At 42.8% G+C, this 21,817-nt stretch overlaps 1 pseudogene; it reads right to left on the reverse strand.

Annotated features, from left to right (window-relative positions):
• Nucleotides 1-27: 27 nt before the first annotated feature.
• LOC125295670 lies at nt 28-6,632 on the reverse strand (annotated as a pseudogene).
• Between the last annotated feature and the right edge of the window lie 15,185 nt (nt 6,633-21,817).

Consider the following 21,817-nt stretch of genomic DNA (forward strand, 5'->3'; position numbering starts at 1 on the left):
GTGTATGCATTGTGCACACAATAGAGTTCAGTTTGGGTGATAGCTGTTGGAGGCAGCTGTGCCCATGCTGCTGCTGCTGCTGCTGCTGCTGCTACAGCTCTGCTCCAGGTGGCGCTGTAGATCCACTTTGCGCTGGAAGGAGCGCGAGCAGTTCGGGCAGCCGAATGGCCGGTATCCGTTGTGCTTGCGGCTGTGGGTGATAAGGTTGGAGCTCTGGCTGAAGGCTTTCCCACACACCACGCACACGTGAGGCTTCTCCCCTGGACCACAGACACACAGAGAAACAGTCACACTCACCATCAGTGAGGTTGGAACACGTGTGCTCTCACCCGTATACCATGTACTGTTGGCAGTAAGTTATTCATTGGCCTATCCACCTTACTTCAGCACTACGGTGAGATTCTCTGTCTAAATTGATGCTTGCAGATGTCTAAGGTATCTTGGTATGCTAGTAGGCAATGTCGCACTAGCAATGAAATACAGTGTGGGAGTATGAAATACAGTGTGAGTGGTGATCTTGGTGCTCAAAACTTAAAACAAACCGAAACGAAACTCATGTATCATGTCAACCCTATACACCAGCTGATGCCTCTCAGCTTCTCTCCTATATTAGACGAGATTACTAATCATGACTATGCGTCATGGCAAGAATAATTCCATACAATGATCTTCATAATTAGTATTCATAGTCATTCAATTCATAATACATTTGAATACAGTCTTATCATTATCATCATACTGGCATCATAACACACCCAAAATTGGAGAGGCCTATTTAATTAACCCCTAATGACTTTGTTTTACCTAATTACTTTGCTTTTAGTCTTTGTAGTTGCTGGTCATTAATAATTTTAGTATATTTAAAAGGACTTGCCAATTGTACAGAAACTAACAAGCCGGATACAAATACAACACAGATACAACATAGATGATTCCACAAATTCTACATTAGACTCTACATTATTATTATGTCCACAAGACGATTTAGCATGCACAATAATAATAATTCCTCTACCACTGACCTGTGTGTATGAAAGTGTGCTTCTTCATGTCGGACTTTGGTGGGAAGCGCAGCAGTACTGATACAGGGGTAGGGGCTGCCACAGGTCAGAGTGGATGAGCAGATGGGTGGAAAGGGTGGAGGAGCGCTTGAACACCTTACCACACACTTTACATCCAAAACTACGCTCCTGAAATGGACCAACAACAACTTTCAGAAACTCAAGGACCTCTCAACTTCACTGATGTGTAAGACATGATATATATATATATATATATGTATGTATGTATGTTTGTGCATGCATTGTGCACACAATAGAGTTCAGTTTGGGTGATAGCTGTTGGAGGCAGCTGTGCCCATGCTGCTGCTGCTGCTGCTGCTGCTGCTGCTGCTGCTGCTGCTGCTGCTGCTGCTGCTGCTGCTGCTGCTGCTGCTGCTGCTGCTGCTGCTGCTGCTGCTGCTGCTGCTGCTGCTGCTGCTGCTGCTGCTGCTGCTGCTGCTGCTGCTGCTGCTGCTGCTGCTGCTGCTGCTGCTGCTGCTGCTGCTGCTGCTGCTGCTGCTGCTGCTGCTGCTGCTGCTGCTGCTGCTGCTGCTGCTGCTGCTGCTGCTGCTGCTGCTGCTGCTGCTGCTGCTGCTGCTGCTGCTGCTGCTGCTGCTGCTGCTGCTGCTGCTGCTGCTGCTGCTGCTGCTGCTGCTGCTGCTGCTGCTGCTGCTGCTGCTGCTGCTGCTGCTGCTGCTGCTGCTGCTGCTGCTGCTGCTGCTGCTGCTGCTGCTGCTGCTGCTGCTGCTGCTGCTGCTGCTGCTGCTGCTGCTGCTGCTGCTGCTGCTGCTGCTGCTGCTGCTGCTGCTGCTGCTGCTGCTGCTGCTGCTGCTGCTGCTGCTGCTGCTGCTGCTGCTGCTGCTGCTGCTGCTGCTGCTGCTGCTGCTGCTGCTGCTGCTGCTGCTGCTGCTGCTGCTGCTGCTGCTGCTGCTGCTGCTGCTGCTGCTGCTGCTGCTGCTGCTGCTGCTGCTGCTGCTGCTGCTGCTGCTGCTGCTGCTGCTGCTGCTGCTGCTGCTGCTGCTGCTGCTGCTGCTGCTGCTGCTGCTGCTGCTGCTGCTGCTGCTGCTGCTGCTGCTGCTGCTGCTGCTGCTGCTGCTGCTGCTGCTGCTGCTGCTGCTGCTGCTGCTGCTGCTGCTGCTGCTGCTGCTGCTGCTGCTGCTGCTGCTGCTGCTGCTGCTGCTGCTGCTGCTGCTGCTGCTGCTGCTGCTGCTGCTGCTGCTGCTGCTGCTGCTGCTGCTGCTGCTGCTGCTGCTGCTGCTGCTGCTGCTGCTGCTGCTGCTGCTGCTGCTGCTGCTGCTGCTGCTGCTGCTGCTGCTGCTGCTGCTGCTGCTGCTGCTGCTGCTGCTGCTGCTGCTGCTGCTGCTGCTGCTGCTGCTGCTGCTGCTGCTGCTGCTGCTGCTGCTGCTGCTGCTGCTGCTGCTGCTGCTGCTGCTGCTGCTGCTGCTGCTGCTGCTGCTGCTGCTGCTGCTGCTGCTGCTGCTGCTGCTGCTGCTGCTGCTGCTGCTGCTGCTGCTGCTGCTGCTGCTGCTGCTGCTGCTGCTGCTGCTGCTGCTGCTGCTGCTGCTGCTGCTGCTGCTGCTGCTGCTGCTGCTGCTGCTGCTGCTGCTGCTGCTGCTGCTGCTGCTGCTGCTGCTGCTGCTGCTGCTGCTGCTGCTGCTGCTGCTGCTGCTGCTGCTGCTGCTGCTGCTGCTGCTGCTGCTGCTGCTGCTGCTGCTGCTGCTGCTGCTGCTGCTGCTGCTGCTGCTGCTGCTGCTGCTGCTGCTGCTGCTGCTGCTGCTGCTGCTGCTGCTGCTGCTGCTGCTGCTGCTGCTGCTGCTGCTGCTGCTGCTGCTGCTGCTGCTGCTGCTGCTGCTGCTGCTGCTGCTGCTGCTGCTGCTGCTGCTGCTGCTGCTGCTGCTGCTGCTGCTGCTGCTGCTGCTGCTGCTGCTGCTGCTGCTGCTGCTGCTGCTGCTGCTGCTGCTGCTGCTGCTGCTGCTGCTGCTGCTGCTGCTGCTGCTGCTGCTGCTGCTGCTGCTGCTGCTGCTGCTGCTGCTGCTGCTGCTGCTGCTGCTGCTGCTGCTGCTGCTGCTGCTGCTGCTGCTGCTGCTGCTGCTGCTGCTGCTGCTGCTGCTGCTCCTCAACTTCACTGATGTACCAAAGACATGATACACCCACACTGACTGAAGTAACTGGAGTGTTACATTTTCAGACTTTTAGATCATTTCTCTTTATGAGTGGACCAGTATGGAACCAAACGGACTTTAAGGGTGTTTTCACATATTCCCTTTTAAAAGAACCAAACTCAATCCACTAAAAGTGGACCAAAACAAAAGTTCATTTGTATTCACATTATCACGAGCCATCGATCTGAGTTCATTTAGAAGCCTGAAAGGGACCAAGTGTGAAAACACCCTAAATGAGAGAGCACTTTATCATTGTTTAGTTGAGTTTGGCCACTGGTGCCTTGATGTGTTTCCTAAAAGAAGTCAGCACACTGAAACGACACATGCCTTGGTCCTGCCGTAGACTCCTGTGCTCCACTGGAAACCATAAGAAGGGTCAGAAGAGTTGACTGAGCCAGCCAATGGGAGCGGGATTCTGCTGACATGTGACCTGCGCAGGTGAGTTACTAGGCCTACCCCAGACGAGAGCACCTGTTGGAGAAGAGAAGCTTATGAGGAAAGCTCACCTTATTTAAGGCCTTTATCCGGAAAAACAATGTTCAGATATGAATGAATGCCACACCACTGACGTTTTGGAGGACCAGAGACTATATGCATGTAGTTTAATTTATCCAATGCTCTATGCTTTTAATCAAATATGTATTTTTTTTCACTGCGGCTTCTTTTGCTCATACTGATGACCACAATATAGTGGTTTCTGCCCCATGTCCTGAAAGCTTCAGTGAGATAATCAGAAGCAGAATTATCTGATTGTTTTAAGCTCTTCTGCACTCTTAAAACTAACGCGAGAGATGTGATACGCAAACAACGCAAGTTGTGTTATTTTCAACACATGTTGTGTAACAAATAAAAAAAGGAAACAACATAAACTTAGAGCTGCCAAGTCTCACGCATTGACCTTGAGATTCATTCATTTGATTGGCTCCACGCGCTCTGACGCCAATACAATTCGATAGGGTTGGCAGCTCTGCAAACTGTGTTGTCCCTATCTGGACACAGAGATGTGTTTAAAAACAATGCAAGTTGTGTTGTTTTCAACACATTCGTTTTAAGAGTGTGTGGTGATATTGATCTAGATACAGCACTGCATTTAGAGTCCTAAACCCAGAGGTGAACATCCCAGTTCCAGAAATTAAAGTCCTGCCATATATTCTTTCTACCTGTGCAGTGTGCACTTAACACATCACTAATTATTTGATCTACCTGGCTGCTAATTAGGATGAGCTGGTTTACTAAATGGTTGGATTAAATACTTGGCAACTTGGCAAGACTTTTACTTTCTGAACCCGGGATGTCTGCCTCTGCCTGAACTCTAAACCCTGATAGCTTATTTAGGTTTCCCACATTCTTTTTTTACCTCGGATAACCTAGATTGATTCTCTAGTTGTGGTTGTGTTTTTATGGTGCAGTTCAGTTCTTTACCTCATTAGAGGGGAAAAACACACGCTCAAGCGTTTAATCTGCTATCTTTTTGCAGTGCTTTACCTTCTCACAGAGGGGACACTCATAGAGGGGGACCTTGAGGTTAATGTGCTGCCGGTAGGTCAGCAAAGCGTGGACCAGCCTCTCCAACTCCATCTCCCTCTCCAAGCCAGTGGGCCCGTAGTGGGACCAGGGCAGCTCAGGCTGGGCCAGTCCGTCAGGAGGAGGGCACCTGGGTGCTCCTAATAACAATTCAACACAGAGGTGGATGGTTTCATGACTCCACAGACAACAAAGCAGGTTTACAAAGCAGAAATGAACTATGCAAGAACATAGCAGGTTTACCAGACAGAAATGTTTCTGGGTTTCTAATACAGAGATGAACTACGCAAGAATATAGCAGGTTTAACAGGCTGAAATGTTTCTGGGTTTCTATTATAATACATGTTGGATAGACACTTCCGTGTTTGGTGGTGAATTAAAATATACATACCCATGGGAAATGTGGTCCAGTTTGAGTTCACTTTGGGACCAGGATGAAGGCTAGTTGTCATGGAAGCGTGACTTGGGGCATTGTAGTCGTGTGCTGAGACAGAACGGAACTGTCTGACCACATCTGGTGAGGGGCTTCTGGGAGACATTTTGACTTCCTGGAGCCGGCCGAAGGGTCCACTCTTGGGCTGCGAGTGGCAGTGTGTGAGGCGTCGGGTGCGAGACCACACCCTTTTGCTCTTGACCAGAAATGAGCGTGGCATCGCAGGGTTTTCTGTGGAGCTAGAAACATCCACATAATCATTGACAATACAAGCCACTGCAAAGTCTACTCTATCCAAAATGAATAACTGAGGTTAGTTAGCGCATTAAAGTTGATTGCTCATGATGTGTGGCACATGCACTCGATTCCAAGCATGCCATAAAAATTGTGTTAATCGGCTACTAATTCAGGTGAGGATTAAAATCACCACTGTGAGACACGCTATGTATATCCACACTTCAGTTGAAAGCACACACACACCACACACACACACACACACACACACACACACACACACACACATCACATGCACATACATACACCTGTGGCAAGAGTTAAGTTCAGTTAAAATGTCAGAGCTTGAGGTTTTGGTGAGGAACCACTGAAAAAAGGCATAGACCATCTGTGTGAAGATATATTTCACATTTACAACATCGACTGTCACCTAAATATATCTCACAGGTATTAGCATTTTCATTTTTAAATGATTTCTTATAGTCATTTTGAAGCATGGGCATGTTTCTCACTGCCCAAAGAGACAGGAGTAAATTTGAGTTCTCACTTGTAACTCTCACTTACACCCACTCACTCACAACAATTCAATTCATTCGGGAGAAATAAAACTTTTTCACAAGAATATTACTGGCATCCTGTTGACATGTTTTTGTTGAAGTAATCACTTCACAATATATTCTTAACCTTATTATGTCCTTCCAGGAGCATCAATCTTATGTTTTGAGAAATCCACAAAATTTCAGGGATTTCTGCAATATCAGATTACAATTTTCAGTTAGCATTGAAGTATTTTTGCAGTCCTAGAAGTTTTGCATTGTTTAGCGTTTTATTCAGTTCAAAATAAATTACGACATAATTCTAATTATATGACTTGAATTAAATATCCAAAGCGGGAGTTTCCACATTAGTAATCCACTGAGATAAAACTAAAAGAAAGAAAACAAAAAAATGAGAGTGCTTGTGATTAATTGCTAGTAGTTAGAAGTTTGGACTAATTCTATTTCTCATTCAGCTATAACCACAAAATGTGATCTGACAAAAGATTATTTCTGCCATCTCTATCCAATTCTAACCCTGGCCCTAATAAAACTGGTCCTAAAAAACATATTGTTTTATAGGGGAGGAAAAAAGCTCAATAAGCAACATCCACCACTTACTGTTACACACCTGTAATTGTTGTCTTGGCTGATGCTCTCCCCCTAAACTCACTTTCTCTCTCTGTCTCTGACTCTTCCTCTGTCACACACACAGCAGAATGAATAACCGTGCGCTAGAGAGAAGAGAGATGTGATTTGGCTTTCAAGGCTTCTGCCTTGTGCTGGGGATTCTGGGGATTGTACCAGAGATTTGATAGAAAGCATCTCTGCAAGTTTCAGGAAAAGCAATGTTTAACATTTAATTTCCAAAATTATACCATCCAACATTCTAGTTGTTGTTCTTTACACTGCAAAAAATGAATGTTAAATGAAGTGTTAAGATTAAAAAATCTATTTGGTATTGTTTTTAGTATTAAAAGACTGACCTAGCTCCCTCTCAAAAGAACATTTTGACTTAATTTAAGAAGACTTTGACTTATTTTAAGGACTCTTATCAAGACAAATTTGCTCAACGACTGGCAGACAAATTTGTTTTGTTTTTAGGACAAATTTTGCTTAACGACTGACAAGACAAATTTGTTTTGTTTTCAGGATAAGATGTTTTAAAATAAGTCAAACTTTTTTTAATCAAGTCAAATGTTTTCACAAGAAAGTGCTAGGTAAGTCTCTTTATACTGAAAACAATACCAACTAGATTTTTTTGGATCTTGATATAAGATTAATAACACTTGGTTAGATTTTGTTAGATAAGCAGTTTTTGCAGTGTAATTGTTCACCCACAATGAATATCTAATAGAAAGTGTTTTTAATCAATTAAATGTAAATGTAAATTGATTAAACACTGAAAACTGAAAAAAATAATTATATTAAGTGTTGATATGTATACCCATCCATACACATTTTAATGACAGGATCTAGCACACTGTTCCATATTATAACATGTTGATGATGTCCCAGAATAGAGACCCATCACCACCGTGTCACCCTCTCAGCAGTAAATACCACAGAGACAGCCGCTTCCCCAAAACATACTTACCTTAGGTTCAATCCAATGTCAGTTGTAATCCCAAATGTGAAAAATAGACAGATCTGCTCTTTGTAGCCAAGTGCAAAATCAAGGTCCCACATCAGGCATGCTAACAAAGTCTACAAAGGCTCAGCATGAGTGTGTGTGAGTAAGAAGCGCACTTCTGAGGTAATGGTGAGAGTATGTCTTTTTTATGCATGAGGCATGCACCTCACTGTCTTAGCTGTGACCTTAGCTTAGGTAAGATAGAGGATGGTGTAGACCACAGAAGCTGTGAGTTCTTGCACTGAGTGCCCTAACACCACAAAGGCGCCGTGATACTCATGCTGATTGGAAAGCATGGAAATGTGATTTGAGAATTATTCGAAAGGTTTCATATGGCGTAAAGGTTCAAACTTTGATCACGCTGTCAACAATAAAACGCTTGAAGATGAGAACTCAGGTGAACCCAGTGCTTTTACTACTACACATATACATTTTACTCATTAACATCTGTAATTATATCAACATCCATCGCATCTTGCATGGAGACGTATGTCCTCTATATTGATCTACGTGTGCTGTGTGTGAACTGTTGGCCACTTTTGCATGTAAATGTCTATCTAAGCTGGTTTTATAAGCCATAGTCAGCTTTTCTCACACTTCTTTCACACTTAACTTGTGGGGGGGTGGCCACCAGGCCGAAGGGGAAGAAAATGGTAGCCGTGCGAAGGCAAGCGTGATTCAATCTGAGGGGGAGGAGTAGCACGCAAAGCTGCACTGGTGTGGGGTGCAGCCGCTCCACCAGCAGTGTGGCTCGCCCTGCTGTGAGCGCGGCACAACCAGAACACATACACATACGCACAGCCGAGGCCTGCTCTGCTCTGCCTGCTCTCTTTCTGCTCACGCTCACTCCCTTTTTATTTTCTCTCTCTCTCTCTCTCTCTCTCTCTCTGTCTCTCTTTCTTCTCTGTCTGTTTCTCTGTTTCTCTCTCTCATTCCCTCTGTATCTCATTGTGGTTAGTGTGGCTTGGGCTTGGCAGACAGCTCCAGGTTTGTGTCAGGTGCAGGTGTGTGTGTAATGTGTCTGTGTGTGTGTGTGTGTGTGTGTGTGTGTGTGTGTGTGTGTGTGTGTGTGTGTGTGTGATGTGTGTGTGTGTGTCTGTCTGTGTGTGTGTGTGTGTGTGTGTGTGTGTGTGTGTGTGTGTGTGTGTGTGTGTGTGTGTGCGCAGGCTGCAGAGACGGAGCGGTGGGCTCGGTGGGTTTGAGTCGCAAGAGAAGTGGGGGTTAAGGGAGGGTGTCGGTGGGCCTCGTTTCTCTCTGTTTCTCATCTTTCTCGCTCCTGCGTTGTCGCACAAAAGCTTTCTTTCTAGGAACTAAGGGTAAAAAGAGCGAGTGATGGGGGGGTAGGGTCACGAGGAAAAGGGGTTGCGCAAGGGGGGTTGTCATCTTTCGGGTTTATGCTCTCAACTCTATCCGATGTGTGCGTTTGAGTCTGTCTTTCATGTTTGCACAACAGCTCTGCTGTAGATCAAATGAAAAACAAAAACAGCAATAATTTACAATAGACCCAGGAGTCAAGCAAAAAAATGGCCATTCAAAGACTGAGGTTTTGTCCAATAAGGTCATCATTAACAAGCTTCCATGATTCTGTCTCCACACAAAAGGAAAAAATGATTCTATAAGTCCACTGCAATACTTTAGTGAATCTTAACCAGGTAAATACCGTCAGTCATTATCATGTTGGAGATCACATGGCTGTATTCCATAACTTTTTCTTTTGAATAAAAACAGAGCAGGCTATCAAACAATAAATCGATCATATTCTGATATATTTTCTGTTTTTATTTTTTTTTAACAACAACCATGTGAACTGAGCGCCAATGCACTGGTGCCTACACGTTTCCTCAAATAACCCTGTACATTTTTTAGAAGGGCATGAAAGCGAGAACGATGATAAATTATGTGAAATTCTTGTCCGCTTGCCCCCAACCCAGGAAAATCTATCTATGGGTGGCAAAATTCCTAATCAGATCGTAAGAAGTGTGAAGTGTAAGACTTTCTCACGGTCTTTCTCTCCTTCCCTCTCTTTCATTCTCTCACTGTTTTGCAACCCACAGGTCTCACATTCGGTGCCATACTTCACACTCCCCACCCACCACAAAAGAACGAGAAGGTCAAAAGAGCAGCAAACCTTTGTGCCACAAACTCAGACCTCAATGCAACAGTCATCATAACACACAACATGTAAACATCTCTTTTTCACTGACTGGTTAAACTGTGATATAACAGAAGTGTTTCTGGCACGTTCAGTGTCTAATTACTTAAGTAAACCCAATAAAGGGGCAATTCCATGCAAAAGATAAATAAAGTTGTGCAAACACATAGAACTGTTTTTTAAATGTTCATTTAGGTCTATATTTTATTGTTTGTAACTGATTTGATTGAATTTGATGGATAATATAAAAATATGGTGTGCAACCATACAGAAAGAACATTTTTCAAATGGCAATATTATACAAAAGGGGATAAATGGACTCAAGGTTCCAAATTGTTTTTATGATTTGACAAATTCCAGATTGACAAGAGAATGTTAGAGCACTGTGTATCCTCAGCTTGCCTTAAGAGCACAGCTCCATGTCACATCCATAACGTTTTATAGGAAAAGTTTATGCTACACATACAGTGTTAATGCTTCAATGTCCAAAGTGTCTGTGCAAAGCTGTGCAAAGCTGTGCAAATATAAATTTATATCTATGTAAAGTGTGATGAACAAATTGTGCCCCTTTCTTACTTTTAAAACCATTACTGGTGCGTTATGGATGTGACATTATGGATGTTACATAATGTGAATGTACAGGAGTGGAGACTTTATTTGACCTCAAAGTCAATAAACATCTGTTGTGGTTACATGCCAGTTTCAACACATTTCACCTTACCAAATGACATTTCAGAGATTATTAGGCTGATCAAAACCACAGGAAAGCCTAAGCGTTAGCAAAACAAAACATAATATTAAAATACCTCCAATGATTGACATGGCCTATTTTCGAGTGGCCTAATGACAAAAATCTGAGCGATCATCTTCCCATAATTGTCATACTGTACTGGAGAGGACGGCTGAATTTGCAGCTGGAGCAACCTCCTTCTGTTGCAGATGTGTTCAGCCTACAATTTGTGTCTGTTTAAGACCGTTTCATTTGAAATGTGACGCTCAACTATTTACAGAGGTGCCAGCATTTGAAGTGTCAGATCCCCTACCCACACATGAATAATGACAGCAATAAACTAGAACCTAGAAACTAGAACTAGTACCTAGTGTAGTAGCTAGTGTGTGTGTGTGTGTGTGTGTGTGTGTGAGTGTGTGTGTGTGTGTGTGTGTGTGTGTGTGTGTGTGTGTGTGTGTGTGTGTGTGTGTGTGTGCAGTCGTGTGGGTGTATGCAGTCATGTGGGTGTGTGTGTGTGTTGTGTGTGTGTGTGTGTGTGTGTGTGTGTGTGTGTGTGTGTGTGTGTGTGTGTGTGTGTGTGAATGAGTGCCATGAACATATGACACTGTAATTACACATGAACCTTAACCCTAACTCTAACAATAACCATAACCCTGTCCCTAATCCTATACCTAACCCTAATCCTAATCCTAACTTGTTATGACAAAAAAACGATGTCACTTAATAACAGCAGTGTTATGTTATAAACATTTATTTAACATTCATAACACTCTCAAGTAAAGCGTAGCCGAAAAAGAAAAAAAAGAAATATATATATATATATATTATTATACATTTTCATTTACATGTTTATATGTTTTTCATAATTACTATTTGAAGTATGTGTTTTATGTAGTTTGTGGAGGACTGGTTCAGACACGACACGTTTTTCCCACATAATGCATTACAAAAATGACACATAGTTTCAAAAACACACTTTTTGTGTTCATTCAAATCTCTTTCATGCTACACATATGGTTTCGGCAGTTTCCTTAAAAATTATGAGTTTGTAGAAAACCTGTAAACTCATAAAAGTGTATCTACTTCATGTCACGCTCATAATGCTGATAAAATGCCATGTATTCTTAGGATGTAAATGATTATATGAAATTTGAGAATTTGTCAGTATTCAGAGGACAGAGGTTACATTAAAAGTTATGCAAATTAATTCACTGGTACTAATTTTGTCCATGCTCTAAGGCATTTTGTTTACCAATATGAGTCCAACTGTCACATCCATAATGCTGGAACTGCCCAAAGACATTGTCAAGCTGTTTATTTTTCCTCAAGTTTATTGTGTTTCAATTTATTATGTCTGTTTATGCTTATTATTATTAGTATTATTAGTATTATTGTACCCCCACCATCACTGGATATTGCACCCCTCCCCCACATGGCGATCACGAACAATGAAGTGACAACGACCTCAGTCAACAGCCATCAGACACACAGATCCCAGATGCACCCCTCCCCCTCCCTTTCCCTTACACCCCCCATCACCACAACAGATCAAGTGAGAGCCCAACTAAAGACACTGCGCATCAATAAAGCAGCGGGGCCTGACAGACTGTGTCCAAGGCTACTCAAGGCCTGTGCTGCTGAACTGGGGAGCCACTGAAGTACATCTTCAATTTGAGCCTCACGCCTTGGACAAGTCTCAACACTGTGGAAGACATCATGTCTCACCCTGTCCCTAAGAAGCCACACCCTAGTGGGCTTAATGACTACAGACCTGTGGCTCTTACATCACATGTGATGAAAACAATGGAGCGACTGGTCTTAAGTATGCTCAGACCCCAGGTACTCTGCATTCTCTGCATAGTCTGTCTGCCTCCATGTTTGGATACTGTCTGTCCACTAGCCACTTTTTACCACTGTCTTTCTGCCTCACTGTTTGCGTGCTATATTAGCACATTAGCACATATGCATAACCCCTCCCTCCATGACATAGCCGAACTGTGGCCACACTTATACCTTTTCTTAAAATAGTTATATAGATATAGATATATAGACTCTATTCTTGCACTGTTGGATTTACTCATTTGCACTTTCACCATGACCACTATCACCATTGCACTATCACCATGACACTCACTCACACAGAGCACCTTACCTTACCTTACTATGCACAGAGAATCACAGGCTCAGTCCCTGCCTCAGTCATTGCAAGCGCCTCTTGATTGATTAATCACCACTATGTGGATACTGTTTTTAGAATTGATTTAGATTAAGTGTTAGTTAGTATAATTTGTATTTTAGTATATTTAGTATATTCTTTATCTTCTACTGTCCTTATTGCTTAGTTGTGTTTTTATATTATATACTTTTAATTACTTTTTCTGCTGTTAGTGAATGTGTGTGTGTGTTGTCTGTATGCTACTGAGACCTTGAAATTCCCCTGGGGATCAATAAAGTATTACCAATATGAGTCCAACTGTCACATCCATAATGCTGGAACTGCCCAAAGACATTGTCAAGCTGTTTATTTTTCCTCAAGTTTATTGTGTTTCAATTTATTATGTCTGTTTATGCTTATTATTATTAGTATTATTAGTATTATTGTACCCCCACCATCACTGGATATTGCACCCCTCCCCCACATGGCGATCACGAACAATGAAGTGACAACGACCTCAGTCAACAGCCATCAGACACACAGATCCCAGATGCACCCCTCCCCCTCCCTTTCCCTTACACCCCCCATCACCACAACAGATCAAGTGAGAGCCCAACTAAAGACACTGCGCATCAATAAAGCAGCGGGGCCTGACAGACTGTGTCCAAGGCTACTCAAGGCCTGTGCTGCTGAACTGGGGGAGCCACTGAAGTACATCTTCAATTTGAGCCTACGCCTTGGACAAGTCTCAACACTGTGGAAGACATCATGTCTCACCCCTGTCCCTAAGAAGCCACACCCTAGTGGGCTTAATGACTACAGACCTGTCGCTCTTACATCACATGTGATGAAAACAATGGAGCGACTGGTCTTAAGTATGCTCAGACCCCAGGTACTCTGCATTCTCTGCATAGTCTGTCTGCCTCCATGTTTGGATACTGTCTGTCCACTAGCCACTTTTTACCACTGTCTTTCTGCCTCACTGTTTGCGTGCTATATTAGCACATTAGCACATATGCATAACCCCTCCCTCCATGACATAGCCGAACTGTGGCCACACTTATACCTTTTCTTAAAATAGTTATATAGATATAGATATATAGACTCTATTCTTGCACTGTTGGATTTACTCATTTGCACTTTCACCATGACCACTATCACCATTGCACTATCACCATGACACTCACTCACACAGAGCACCTTACCTTACCTTACTATGCACAGAGAATCACAGGCTCAGTCCCTGCCTCAGTCATTGCAAGCGCCTCTTGATTGATTAATCACCACTATGTGGATACTGTTTTTAGAATTGATTTAGATTAAGTGTTAGTTAGTATAATTTGTATTTTAGTATATTTAGTATATTCTTTATCTTCTACTGTCCTTATTGCTTAGTTGTGTTTTTATATTATATACTTTTAATTACTTTTTCTGCTGTTAGTGAATGTGTGTGTGTGTTGTCTGTATGCTACTGAGACCTTGAAATTCCCCTGGGGATCAATAAAGTATCTATCTATCTCTATCTATCTATTATGCCTGTTGTGTGTCTATGTTTATTATGTCTGTCAATGTTTATATGCCTGTTATGTATGTATGTTTATTTTGTAAGATAAATCCACTCAAATGTGTAGTCTTGGGAACTCCCTGAACACACACACACACACACACACACACACATACATACACACATATTAGACTAGAGTTTTTTCTGTGAGAAGGTTTTTTTTACATGCCTTCTTTTTGCCCTTTCAATGACCTGAGACACTGTACGTTGTCACGCAAAGGGAGATATATACAATAGTTTTCTTTGCCACACACCCCCAAATCTCATCTATTTCCAGTATGTGGTCCTTCCTCCAGTCCTTTAATGTGGCTTCACTTTTCTTCTTCTTCTCTGCCCGTGTAGACTCTCTGTCTCTGCAGTGACTCCTCTCTCTCTCTCTCTCTCTCTCTCTCTCTCACTCTCTCTCTCTATCTCTCTCTCTCTCCCTATGTCTCTTTTTCTCTTTCTTTCTTTGTCACCTTGAAAGCTTAGTGGGAGAGAAGGGGGTGTGGGAACTGCCATACTCGCCAGTACTCATACCCCTTCAGCGGTACCACCACCACCACAACACCGCAGAGGCACATTCAGTCATCACCGCTGGTAGGAAGACTTATGTCATACCCATGATAGACCATTTTTCCCCCATTCACACGCGTATTTTTCCACCTTGATTCATCTGCATAAATACACAGATTGAGACCTTTTGATGCTGAATCGGGAATGGTAATAGATTGCACCTCCAGAGGAAGTGAAGCTTTTTTGATATCCAACCAAGACTGTGTGTGTGTGTGTTTGGGGGGGTATTTCAGGGAATGTCCTGATGTGAATAGCGTGTGCACTTTTAGTAATGTTCTCAGAACTCTCCTATCTGCAATTACAAAGTACTCATGATGAGTGCCTGAGTGCATTTGGTCTTCATCCTTTAAAAATGTTTTTAAAATTGAAGATTAATTTCAGCTTATGATATCGACAAAAAAAGTACATTTCTCTTCATATTGTGTGTTCAAGACACTTTAAATTAGCCCAAATTGAAGCACTTCACTTGTTCTGCCTTTTCTCTGAATTCAGCATAATATCACTGGTAAGCCGTGGCCTATTTGTGGCCTCTCTGAGCTCAAGCCCTTGATTTACGAGCTAGATTTTCATGCAGTAGGCATCCGTTCTGATTTCCTGATTGGTCGACATGAGCACATCTGGCACAGTTTCCGATCTCATTTCCTGTTTGTCTAAATCTTCATGAGCTAGCTATTACGTCATCAACTGCTGACTTGTCATTAGATAGCCTGCAGTCCATGGTATTGCACTCTGTTTGGCAAAACTAGGACCACTAGGCCAAACCTGATTCATTGTCATTTATGCAAGGCCGTAGTCATGATGTCAACATTGGGGGGGACCAAATCTGTGGTGGGGTCTGTGGGACCCCCAAACAGAATTTAAATACATTTCCTACCATGCAAAAAGTATTATTAAAAATCACAAACAAGTCGTTAGTTAAGTCAGTCAATTAGGGTATTCCAAACTTTTGACGGACATAGGCATGGCATGGATGGATTATGAACCCCTGGGCACAGATGCCCCCCCCCTCCAAATAGAGGGGTCCTGAGGCATTCTCCCACAGAAGATTTTTATTTTTTTTAATGACCCTTTAAATGATGACTTCTGGTGCAACTTCACACAGAGGCTTGGGCTTCAGGGCCTCCTGAGCTCTTGGGCCCAGTAAGCCCATTCAGTAGTCCATCCCTGGACCTGTGGTATGACTCCATTTGTCTTCAAAATGTATACTTAAAAAGGAATTACAAACTAGAGTATCTTTGTTTACCTCTATATTACACAGAATGTGACTCTTTGACTTATTACTTACACCTGAAGATTTTTTTTAACTAAGGCTTAGACTCATAGGTTTGGACCTATAGCCTAGCGCGGGACTGATTTTTCAGTATCTGTAACATGATGTCCCGCTCCCGCCCGCTAAAGCCCGCATGCAGGAGGGATAGCCTATTCAGTTTTTCTTTCTGTCTCACGAAAGTAGCACACACACCTGAGAAAGACTCCAGATGTCAGTTTCTTGGTTCTGAATGTAGGCTAACAACTGAAGTAGGCCTAGTCTGGTGCCCTCTTCCTATGTCATGCTTTCGATTTTTGAGTTTTGACAATGAGCAGCAGGAACAAATTGAACCCACGTAAACGAAAATATAGGCTATAGGCCTGCTATCCGTCAGTTGCTTAAACCCCCCTTTTTAATGCTGCCTAACAGAACATCCAGCTGAACTATAGTTATGAACAGTACTTTAATCATTTCCATATTTAATTTTACGGACATATTTAATTTGCGGGAGTGCAGTGAATCATCGGTTTGTCCCGCACCGCCTCCGCATAAAGACCAAGACTTTTTTAAGGCCGGGACCCGAGGGTCCCAGCAAGATTTACATGAGGAGGTGCAGACCTCTACTATAGTCTAATAAGATTTTGTCTTTTAATTTAGATTTTATTATGCTGGCGTCTAATCACACAATTTTAACGTAGTTAGAAAGGGACAGGATTCAGGAATAAGCTACTAAGACAGGCCCCTCTTCTGTCTGACTCACCTCATGTTACCCCCTGCATTATAGACTGGCTAGAAACACTTGGCATACAGCCTTTAATTGGTGAATGGAGGTGCAAATTCCTTTCTTTGGTTATTGTCCGCGATTCACATTAACTGTAGGCTATCACCGCCAGTGCATTGTAAAAGTTTTTTCGAACTTGTGTGCCCGCGCCACATTTGATTCCTATGTTTTGCCTGCATGGAGGCACGATTGAGTGCGCATCTAAATAATATGCAAGCTGCAACAACCATTTCTAAGAGCCCTATAAACGGCAATTTCTGGCATTATACTACTAGCATATGAATGCATTATTTATGTTGAAAGACATGTGAAAGAAATTAATGACACAGGCTTGCACAAATTCATCATTTAAAAAAAACGTTTCACTTTCGCTATCATTGCGAGAATAGGCTACAATGGAAAAAGTTCCCTGTAAGGCTCCAAAAATAAATGGGATTTCCCTAGCCTGTGCTACACCTTTCCAACAAGTTTTGTGAAAATTGTACCGGTAGGCCTATAGCTTTTGCAAAATTGTTGACAGCCCTACCTCACCGCAGTAGGGTGCAGTAAATGGAAGCTTTTAATAGCGTACGCCACTAACGAAAAACCACCAGGACAAACCACTCAGGGGTGTAGGCTATTCTGGAACCATCACTAGGTCACTAATTTGTGTGTTATTTACGTTTGATTACATTTCAGATGGTGGTGCGTGTTGGTTTCCTGTAGGCCTAGTAGGCCTATAGCGTTTTTTTCTTTCTTTATTTTTCTATGTCCGTATATTGGGGGGGACATTTTAGTCATATTTGAATATTGGGGGGGACACGTCCCCCTCAATGTCTATGGTGACTACGGCCCTGCATTTATGTTAGGATCTGAGGGAGTTACCCATGAATACCCCTTCCATTTGCTATGTGGCAAATGGAAGGGGCATTCACGGAGGGGCCGTTCATGTTGATTAAGGTATGTTACCTAAAATCTAAACAAATATGCACTAACTCCAATTCCAAGAAAGTTTGGGTCTCTGCTGTGAATGATGTAAATAAAACCAGAATGATTTAAATTGAAAATCATGTAAATCCTACATTTACTTAGCCTGGAGATTCCAGACCCAAATCCGAAAGATTAAGGGTCTGGCCATGAATAATGTAATGGCACAACTCGAGGGGCGGCACCAAGCATGCATTTGAAAATCTCACTGCACGCAATTGGATAACACTATGCGACCAGTGTTTACTGACTGATTCTGGACTTCGACGCAATTGGACAACACTACGACTGTCATCTGTTTAGCTCACCTCTGGCCCGCCATATCAGATACACCGATGTGATTGGTTCCTCGCGATACAAGGGACAAAAGTAACGTCATTACTTGCATCACTAGCATCATCAAATTGAAATTGTGCTCCCGTGAGAACTCTGGATTCCCAGGGTAACATTTACTTGGTGCAAAGTCAACATATCAATTATTGAAACAGAGATAGTCATTCATTTTTGGAAAATACGTGTTCATTTTTATTTTGATGCCAGCAACACGTTTAAAAAAGTGAGGATATGTTTACCACTGTTGCGTGATCACCTCTTTGTTTAACAACATTTTTGAACTAAGGAGACCAGTTGCTGGAGCTTTGAAAATGAAAAGTTGTTCCATTCTAAGATTTCAGCTGTTTGACAGTCTGGGGTCTACTTTGCGTATTTCGTTTCATGTCACAAAGTGAAATGAAGTGAGTGAGTCTGGTGATATCAGGCTACCTTTCTAGAAAAGTGAAAGCAGCCCATGCCATTGGCCCTAATGCATCCCTATACCCTTATGGATGTTTTGAACTGAACTTGACTTCAACAAATTGGATGTTCCATTTTCTCTTTAGTATGAGTCCACAATTTCCAAAAATAGTTTCAAATGTGATTGGCCTGACCAAAGGGCAGTTTTCCTAGCCTGTCAGGTTCTTACTTATGTGGATTCTTCTTTGTAAGGTAGAATGTTAACCAGCATTTGTGTATGGGGTGTGTAGCAGCCAATAACATACTAATGGCCAATAATGTAATAATGGACAATAACATAATAATGTTAATTTAATAAAGCCAATAATGTAATAACTTGCCAATAATGCAATAACATTTCTGAATCAATAACGTAATAACTTTTTACTTTTTGTTTTTACATTATTGGCTGGTTATTATGTTAGATTAGATTAGAATAGATTTTATTGTCATTGTGCAGAGTACAGAGACAACAAAAGGAAGTTTTTTGTGTCTAACCAGAAGTGCAAAAAAGCAGAAAAGTGCAATGTGATGTACACAATATAGACAGGTGGTGCAGTATAAACAGTGTAAGACATATAGTGCAGTGTAGACAGTAGTATACAGTTAGAGAGTGGTATGGTTTACAATAAAATAAATGAAATATAAATATGTTTATACAACAATTGGGTTCTATGGAACTATTTATTTGTTTCTGATTGGCCGAGAGACGTTTCATGAGTTGGAATATCCCTGGACATTTCAACTCAGACTCAGCATAGCTAATAATAAATCACTCCGCGACACAATGTGAAGATTTGACACCCAGCTCTCCACTATTTCAAGCAATGGGTTACTCCTTAGCAAACCATAACGAAACAGTGCTTCACCACATCTGTGGATTAAGCCACACAGTCAACTCAATGTAAGTAAGATAAACGAGGATGCTAATTGTTCTCAGCATTGCCAGCATTGTGTATAATATGATTGTCACTTGGAGGAGACTTGTAGATAACGTTAGCATAATTAGCTAACCGCTGCTAACGTGCTAGCATCGTCACGTCAGGCTGTGCACAGTAATATAACATTTATTCACCATAAATTAATAAAGTTGAGTGGTTCTGCAATGTAGACAATGTTTCCGTTTTTTTGCAGTACCATGTCCCTTACATGACATGGCCCATTGTCCTTGTAACATGCATTCAGCACACCTAGATATGAATGTGATTTCAGCCCGACTTTCAACATTTCTTTCAAGAAGACATGTAAACCACCAAGACCCGTAACGAGGGATCTGGAATGTTGGTTACCTAGCAACCAAGATGCTGTCTATTGAAAAGGGAACTATTTTTTGATGCGTAAGAACGATGTCGAAATTAACATTTTTAAACAATAATGGGGTGTTTTCAGATTATTTAGTTTGTTGTAGAATTGTTGTATAAAAGCAATATAGCATTTTCGTGATGGATTGGGATTGGTCATGGATATTCCCACAGCTGTTGTTGCCTGCGCCACTCGGCCTCCGGCCTCGTGGCTACGGCCGAACAACACCCGTGGGAATATCCATGACCAACCCCACTCTCACTCGTGCTAAATTGCTTAAGCAATGTATTAGTAGCCTCATAACAGCAGAATAGATATGGATATGCAGTATGAACCGTATAGACAGATATGTGCAGTACAGATATGCAGTGTAATTACAGTAACATTATAAGAGTAGTAAAAATAAGTGTATGTGCAGTATTAGTAAGTGTAATTACAGTCTGTACATTTTGTAAATATGAATAGAATACTATAGGGTAGTGCAATTGTCCGGGGGGAGGGGTCTGTTGAGGGGCAGAACGTTGTCTGCTGGATTAAAAAAAAAAACAACTCTAAAACAGTCATGGCAACTCTGGCCTGTTGGGCTGTCTGGCCCCCTCATTCTATATTTGGCCCACAGTCTTTCCACAGAGTGACCTCCTCATCTTTAACCTACAGTAATTCCAATTAACCTAATTTGTTGCGAAATATTCCTCTTTGTGTTTACTTTAGCATTACTTTTCCAGCTTTGTGTTACCCCGCTCCAACTTTTTTGAGGTATCAAATCCTAAAGCTTAGTATTCATAAAATAGCGAAATTCCTTAGTTTTGATCATTACATTCTATTTTTATTTACATTTTACACACAACTTTTAAAGTTGTTAAAGTTTTTTTTCTTTATGAAACCACCACTTCAAAACACCTTCGCTCAGACTTTGCAGAATGATATGACACTATTTTCTGTGAAACATATACATTGTCATGTCGTAGCGAATCAGCATCGTAAGAAGCCCTCCAATGAACCACATATAAAAGACAAGGGCTGGAATCAGCAACCCAGTCAAACAGTGAGGTCTTAACTCTTTACTGTCTCAGTCTGCAGCATCTGCAGTGCAAAACAAGATGAGTAAGAGCAGAGTTTCAAACAACATGCATGACGATTAACACTGGACCCCACCCTGGTCCCTTGGTTGAGGGACATCTAATTTTACATAATTCTGCTTCTTCCTGATATCGGTACTGCAAAGGTGTGAAGATCTCACACACTCCACCCAAGCATACCATCTCTTGAGATATGTTAAGCCACAGGCCTCAGTGAGAGTGCAACCAGTTCCCTCTCACAAACACACACACACACACACACACACACACACATACACACACTTTTATTTTGCATGAATCCACACGCTGACACACACACACACACGCACAGAGACAGACAGACACAAACACACTTTTATTTTGCATGCATCCTCGCCCTGACAAACACGTAGGTTATGCATCCAACACACACACACACACACACACACACACACACACACACACACACACACAAACACGCACACACATACACACAGGCTATGTGTCTTTATGTAATTCTACTGAACGCTGTCAAACTCTACTTTTGTAACCTAAACTCTACCTAAACTGACAATCTCTCCTCGTATACCATTATTTGCAAACATAGCCTGTCTCTATACACTGAAATGTATTCTTAAACACAACAATCAAGACGAGGCAGGCGGGAAAGAAAGAAGATGAGGCCATGTTTTTCACCTGTCACATCAGAGAGTGCATTTCCACTTGTGATTTCACATCGTAAAATGTGCTGTCCCACAAGCTGACTGGTTACAGTTAGGCTTAGCTGCACATTGTGCATTTCTTCTGCCATTACTGGAACTCACCTTGGTATTCACAGTTAACCACATGCACACAAACTCACAAACACACAAATATCAAAACACACACACACACACACACACACACACACACACACACACACACACACACACAAATGTATGCTAAAACACCACATAGCATGCACACAAACCT

Source organism: Alosa alosa, chromosome 6 (assembly GCF_017589495.1).
Source record: "Alosa alosa isolate M-15738 ecotype Scorff River chromosome 6, AALO_Geno_1.1, whole genome shotgun sequence".
NCBI lineage: Eukaryota > Metazoa > Chordata > Actinopteri > Clupeiformes > Clupeidae > Alosa > Alosa alosa.